Below are 6,057 nucleotides of genomic sequence, written 5' to 3'. Positions count from 1 at the left end.
AATTGAACACCCAATCACCAAGAGGTCAATGGAAGGACAAGTGCAAGACAACTCCATCAAAAGGAGGGAGCAGGAGTTCCTCCTAGAAATTCCTGAAATTGACTACTGGACCCGCCTAGAAGCATCTGTTGCTAAGCTGCAAGAAGCTATGGAACAACTTAAGGAAGAACAGCAGAATCAAAACTGCATGCTCTGCAAACTGCTGAAGGAACAAGAGAAGCAGGGGCGTGAGCTACAGGAGCTGAAGCGCCAGAAGCTCTCCCTTGAAGGACCAAGCACCCCACAGATTGAGGGAGCATCAACTCCTAAAAATCAAGGTTGTTGAGTCCTAACTCTGTGATAATCTTTATTATTAAGAGTCTATTTTAAGAGTCATTTATTCTTCTGCTTTTAATTTTCTGTCTTCTATTATTATGGGTATGCGCTTATATTTATTTTTAAGTCTTATTTTTATTCCATAATCAATAAAAATTTAAAGTTTATGTCTTAAAGCTATGAATGTCCTATAAATCCATCACCTTTCTTAAATAAAAAGTATTTTTAATTGAAAAAGAAAAAGAAGTACATGAATTTTAAATTTTAAAACAGTTTAATTATTTTGATGTGGTGGCAATACTATTGTTTTTTGAATGAATGCTTGAACAGTGCATATTTTTGAAGTTGATTGTTTATGAATGTTAAAATTGTTGGCTCTTGAAAGAATGATGGAAAAAGGAGAAATGTTATCTGATGATCTGAAAAATCATAAAATTGATTCTTGAAGCAAGAAAAAGCAGTGAAAAGCTTGCAGAAAAAAAAAAGGGAAGAGGCGAAAAAAAAAAGAGAAAAGAAAAAGAAAGAAAAACAAAAGCAAGCAGAAAAAGCCAACACCCCTTTAAACCAAAAGGCAAGGCTGATAAAAAGTATCCAAGGCTTCGAGCATCAGTGGATAGGAGGGCCCACAGGAATAAAATCCTAGCCTAAGTGTCTAAACCAAGCTGTCCCTAACCATGTGCTTGTGGCGTGAATGTGTCAAGTGAAAACTTGAGACTGAGCGGTTAAAGTCGAGGTCCAAAGCAAAAAGAAGAGTGTGCTTAAGAACCCTGGACACCTCTAATTGGGGACTCTAGCAAAGCTGAGTCATAATTTAAAAAGGTTCACCCAGTTATGTGTCTGTGGCATTTATGTATCCGGTGGTAATACTGGAAAACAAAGTGCTTAGGGCCACAGCCAAGACTCATAAAGTAGCTGTGTTCAAGAATCAACATACTTAACTAGGGGAATAAAAAACATTATCTGGATTCTGAGTTCCTATAGATGCCAATCATTCTGAACTTCAAGGAATAAAGTGAGATGCCAAAACTGTTCAGAAGCAAAAAGCTAAAAGCCCCGCTCATCTAATTAATACTGATCTTCATAGATGATTTTGGAATTCATTGTATATTTTCTTCTTTTTATCCTATTTGATTTTCAGTTGCTTGGGGACAAGCAACAATTTAAGTTTGCTGTTGTGATGAGCGGATAATTTATACGCTTTTTGTCATTGTTTTTAGTATGTTTTTAGTATATTTTAATTAGTTTTTATTATATTTTTATTAGTTCTTATTTAAAATTCACTTTTTTGGACTTTACTATGAGTTTTTATGTTTTTCTGTGATTTCAGGTATTTTCTGGCTGAAATTGAGGGACCTGAGCAAAAATCTGATTCAGAGGCTGAAAAAGGACTGCAGATGCTGTTGGATTCTGACCTCCCTGCACTCAAAGTGGATTTTCTAGAGCTACAGAAGCCCAATTGGCGCGCTCTCAATTGCGTTGAAAAGTAGACATCCTGGGCTTTCCCACCATATATAATAGTCCATACTTTGCCCGAGATTTGATGGCTCAAATAGGCGTTCCAATTCAGCTCAAGAATTCTGGCGTTTAACGCTGGAACTGGCATAAAAACTGGAGTTAAACGCCCAAACTGGCACAAAAGCTGGCGTTTAACTCCAAGAAAAGTCTCTACACATGAAAGCTTCAATGCTCAGCCCAAGCACACACCAAGTGGGCCCCGGAGAAAAGTCTCTAAACCAAGCTGTCCCTAACCATGTGCTTGTGGCGTGAAGGTGTCAAGTGAAAACTTGAGACTGAGCGGTTAAAGTCGTGGTCCAAAGCCAAAAAGAGTGTGCTTAAGAGCTCTGGACACCAATAATTGGGGACTCTAGCAAAGCTGAGTCACAATCTGAAAAGGTTCACCCAGTTATGTGTCTGTGGCATTTATGTATCCGGTGGTAATACTGGAAAACAAAATGCTTTGGGTCACGGCCAAGACTCATAAAGTAGCTGTGTTCAAGAATCCACATACTGAACTAGGAGAATCGATAACACCATCTGAATTTTGAGTTCCTATAGATGCCAATCATTCTGAACTTCAAAAGGATAATGTGAGATGCCAAAACTGTTCAGAAGCAGAAAGCTAATAGCCCCGCTCATCTAATTAAAACTGATTTTCATAGATGTTTTTGAAATTCATTGTATATTCTATTCTTTTTATCCTATTTTATTTTCAGTTGCTTCGGGACAAGCAACAATTTAAGTTTGGTGTTGTGATGAGCGGATAATTTATACGCTTTTTGGCATTGTTTTTAGTATGTTTTTTGTATATTTTAGTTAGTTTTCATTATATTTTTATTAGTTTTTAAATAAAAATCACATTTCTGGACTTTACTATGAGTTTGTGTGTTTTTCTGTGATTTCAGGTATTTTCTGGCTGAAATTGAGGGACCTGAGCAAAAATCTGATTCAGATGCTGAAAAAGGACTGCAGATGCTGTTGGATTCTGACCTCCCTGCACTCGAAGTGGATTTACTGGAGCTACAGAAGCCCAATTGGCGCGCTCTCAATTGCGTTGGAAAGTAGACATCCTGGGCTTTCCAGAAATATATAATAGTCTATACTTTGCTCAAGATTTGATGGCCCAAACCGGCATTCAATGTCAGCATAGAAATTCTGGCGTCAAAACGCCAGAACTGGCATAAAAGCTGGAGTTAAACGCCCAAACTGGCACAAAAGCTGGCGTTTAACTCCAAGAAAAGTCTCTACACGTGAAAGCTTCAATGCTTATCCCAAGCACATACCAAGTGGGCCCGGAAGTGGATTCTGCATCATTTACTCATTTCTGTAAACCCTAGGTTACTAGTTTTCTACAAATAGGACCTTTTGCTATTGTATTTTACACACTTGATCATACTTTTCATCTTGGAACTTGTATGTTCACGCTTTGGGAGGCTGGCCATTCGGCCATGCCTAGACCTTTTGTTGTTATGTATTTTCAACGGTAGAGTTTCTACACACCATATATTAAGGTGTGGAGCTCTGCTGTTCTTCATGAATTAATGCAAAGTACTATTATTTTTCTATTCAATTCACGCCTACTTCTTCCATAAGATATACACTCGCTCTTCAACTTGATGAATGTGATGATCCGTGACATTCATCATCATTCTCACCTATGAAAGCGTGCCTGACAACCACTTCCGTTCTACATGCAATCAAGCTTGAATGTATATCTCTTGGGTTTCTAATCTAAGATTAGAACCTTCGTGGTATAGGCTAGAATTATTGGCGGTCATTCCTAAGGTCCGGAAAGTCTAAACCTTGTCTGTGGTATTCCGAGTAGGATCTGGGAAGGGATGACTGTGATGGGCTTCAAACTCGCGAGTGTTGGGCGTGTGAGAGACGCAAAAGGATCAATGGATCGTATTCCAACATGATCGAGAACCGACAGATGATTAGCCGTGCGGTGACAGCGCATTTGGAACATTTTTACTGAGAGGACGAGAAGTAGCCATTGACAACGGTGATGCCCAACATAAAGCTTGCCATCGAAAGGAGGATGAATGATTGGAAGATGGCAATAGGAAAGCAGAGGTTCAGAAGGAACAAAGCATCTTCATACGCTTATCTGAAATTCCTACCAATGAATTACATAAGTATCTCTATCTTTATTTTATGTTTTATTCATCTTTTAATTATCAATCCTCCATAACCATTTGAATCTGCCTGACTGAGATTTACAAGATGACCATAGCTTGCTTCAAGCCAATAGTCTCCGTGGGATCGACCCTTACTCACGTAAGGTTTATTACTTGGACGACCCAGTGCACTTGCTGGTTAGTTGTGGGGAGTTGTGACAAATAGTTGAGATTACAACGCCAGTAAAGCTGCTCCCTCTTGGGTGTTGAACACCCACACTTCTCCTTGTGTCGCATTCAACGCCAGCTTTCTTACCCATATGGGGCGTTGAACGCCCCTCCTGCCTCCTTGTCTGGCGTTCAATGCTAGTAAGGGGATCACTCCAAGGTGTTCTATTTTGATCTCTGAATGTCTCTGTCTCTGTCTTGACTACTGCACAAGATCACAAACTTTAAAAAGAAAAGAAAACAACTAAGATAAACTAATAAAACTCAAACAGAATTAAACTAAAGAAAGAAAGAAATACTCTAATAATGGTTGGGTTGCCTCCCAACAAGCGCTTCTTTACCGTCACTAGCTTGACAATCAGCTCCTTTACGGAGATGGATAGTGTTCCGAGGGTTAACTGAAATAGGGAGGTCAATCTCAGATGAGATCTTCTAGTCTGGCCAAGGCTGCCATGCCCAACTTGTTGGAGCTTGAGATGCGGCTGATCCTCGATTACCAGAGGGGGAGGTACCTGCAAGAGACTCCGATGCTTAAGTCAGTACGGGCTTTAGGTAGGTTTTTAGTAGAATTGGAGTATGAGTTATACCTGGATGCTCCAGTGTATTTATAGCTGTGTTGAGTGACCTTTCTTGAGATAAGTTTGTTATCTTATTTTATCTTTTTGAGGGTGACATCACCTATCTTTTGGCCAGCTGCCTTCTAGTAGGCAGTGACTCTTCTTTCTTGGGCCTTCTTGGGCTTTTGTGGTGATTCGTCCAAGCTTTCTGTGAAGAGGTTGGCAGTTGATCAAGCAAAAAAGAGATCGGTCGTTTCATCTTTGTCCAACCCGGACCCTATAGCTCGGCCCAGGGTATGAATAGTGCCCTTGCTTGAGCTTGGACCTTTCCATGAGATCATGCCTTCTGAGTCTCAATCTCTTTGGGGAAGTTGTGCTCAAGCATCTTGTCCGTTCTGCTCCTTCGTTCACGAGTTTTGTGTTGTTTTTAAATGCGAAGCGTTTTTTGCTTTCGCTCCTTTATTGCTGCGTTTGTTCCTCGAGGGTTTTACCTCCTTGGGAATACGTGATAAACCCCATATTTAGGGTTTATCTTGTGTTGAATTTAAAGGGTTTTGTCAACCTTTCTCCCATTTATCCAATAAAAAAGCATGATATTGTAAATTCTCCTTTAATTATGCTTAAGAGTGAAAACATGCTTTTTAGGTCCTTAATTGTTTAATCTTGATTTACCTTTGACTCCATTAGATTCCTTGATATGTTTGTTAAGTGATTTCAGATTTAGGAGGCAAATATTGGATCAAGGGAATGAACGAAAAGCATGTAAAAATGGAGAACTCATGAAGAAATGAAGGAATAGCAAAAGCTGTCAAGCCGACCTCTTCGCACTAAATCGACCATAACTTGAGCTACAGAGATCCAAATGACGCGGTTCTAGTTGCGTTGGAAAGCTAGCAACCAGGGCTTTGAAATGATATAAGATTTGCCATAGTTTCTATACGTATGGTGATGCTTACACGCATAGTACGTGCACACGTAGTTGCTGCCATATGATCCACTTAAAGCAATACATGGCCAGCGAATTCTAAAGCCTTGTGGGCCCAATCCAACTCATTTCTAATGCTATTTGACCCAAGGATTGAAGGAGGATGAGACATCTAGTCATTAGTATAGTTTTGTTTTAGTTTTATTATGCTTTAGCTAGTTTCTAGAGAGAGAAGCTCTCTCTTCTCTCTAGAATTAGGAGTAGGTTAGATCTAGATTAGAATTTCTTAGATCTATGTTTAATTCATACTTTGATTTACTTTTCCTTTACAATTTTTTGTTTCTCTTCTTCTCCTCTCTCTAATTTTGTATGTCATTCTTGTGATTCTCTACTTTTATGTTCATGCACTTTTGTT

This window comes from Arachis ipaensis, chromosome B08 (genome assembly GCF_000816755.2).
Source record: "Arachis ipaensis cultivar K30076 chromosome B08, Araip1.1, whole genome shotgun sequence".
Classification (NCBI taxonomy): domain Eukaryota; kingdom Viridiplantae; phylum Streptophyta; class Magnoliopsida; order Fabales; family Fabaceae; genus Arachis; species Arachis ipaensis.
This window is presented reverse-complemented; position numbering follows the sequence as displayed.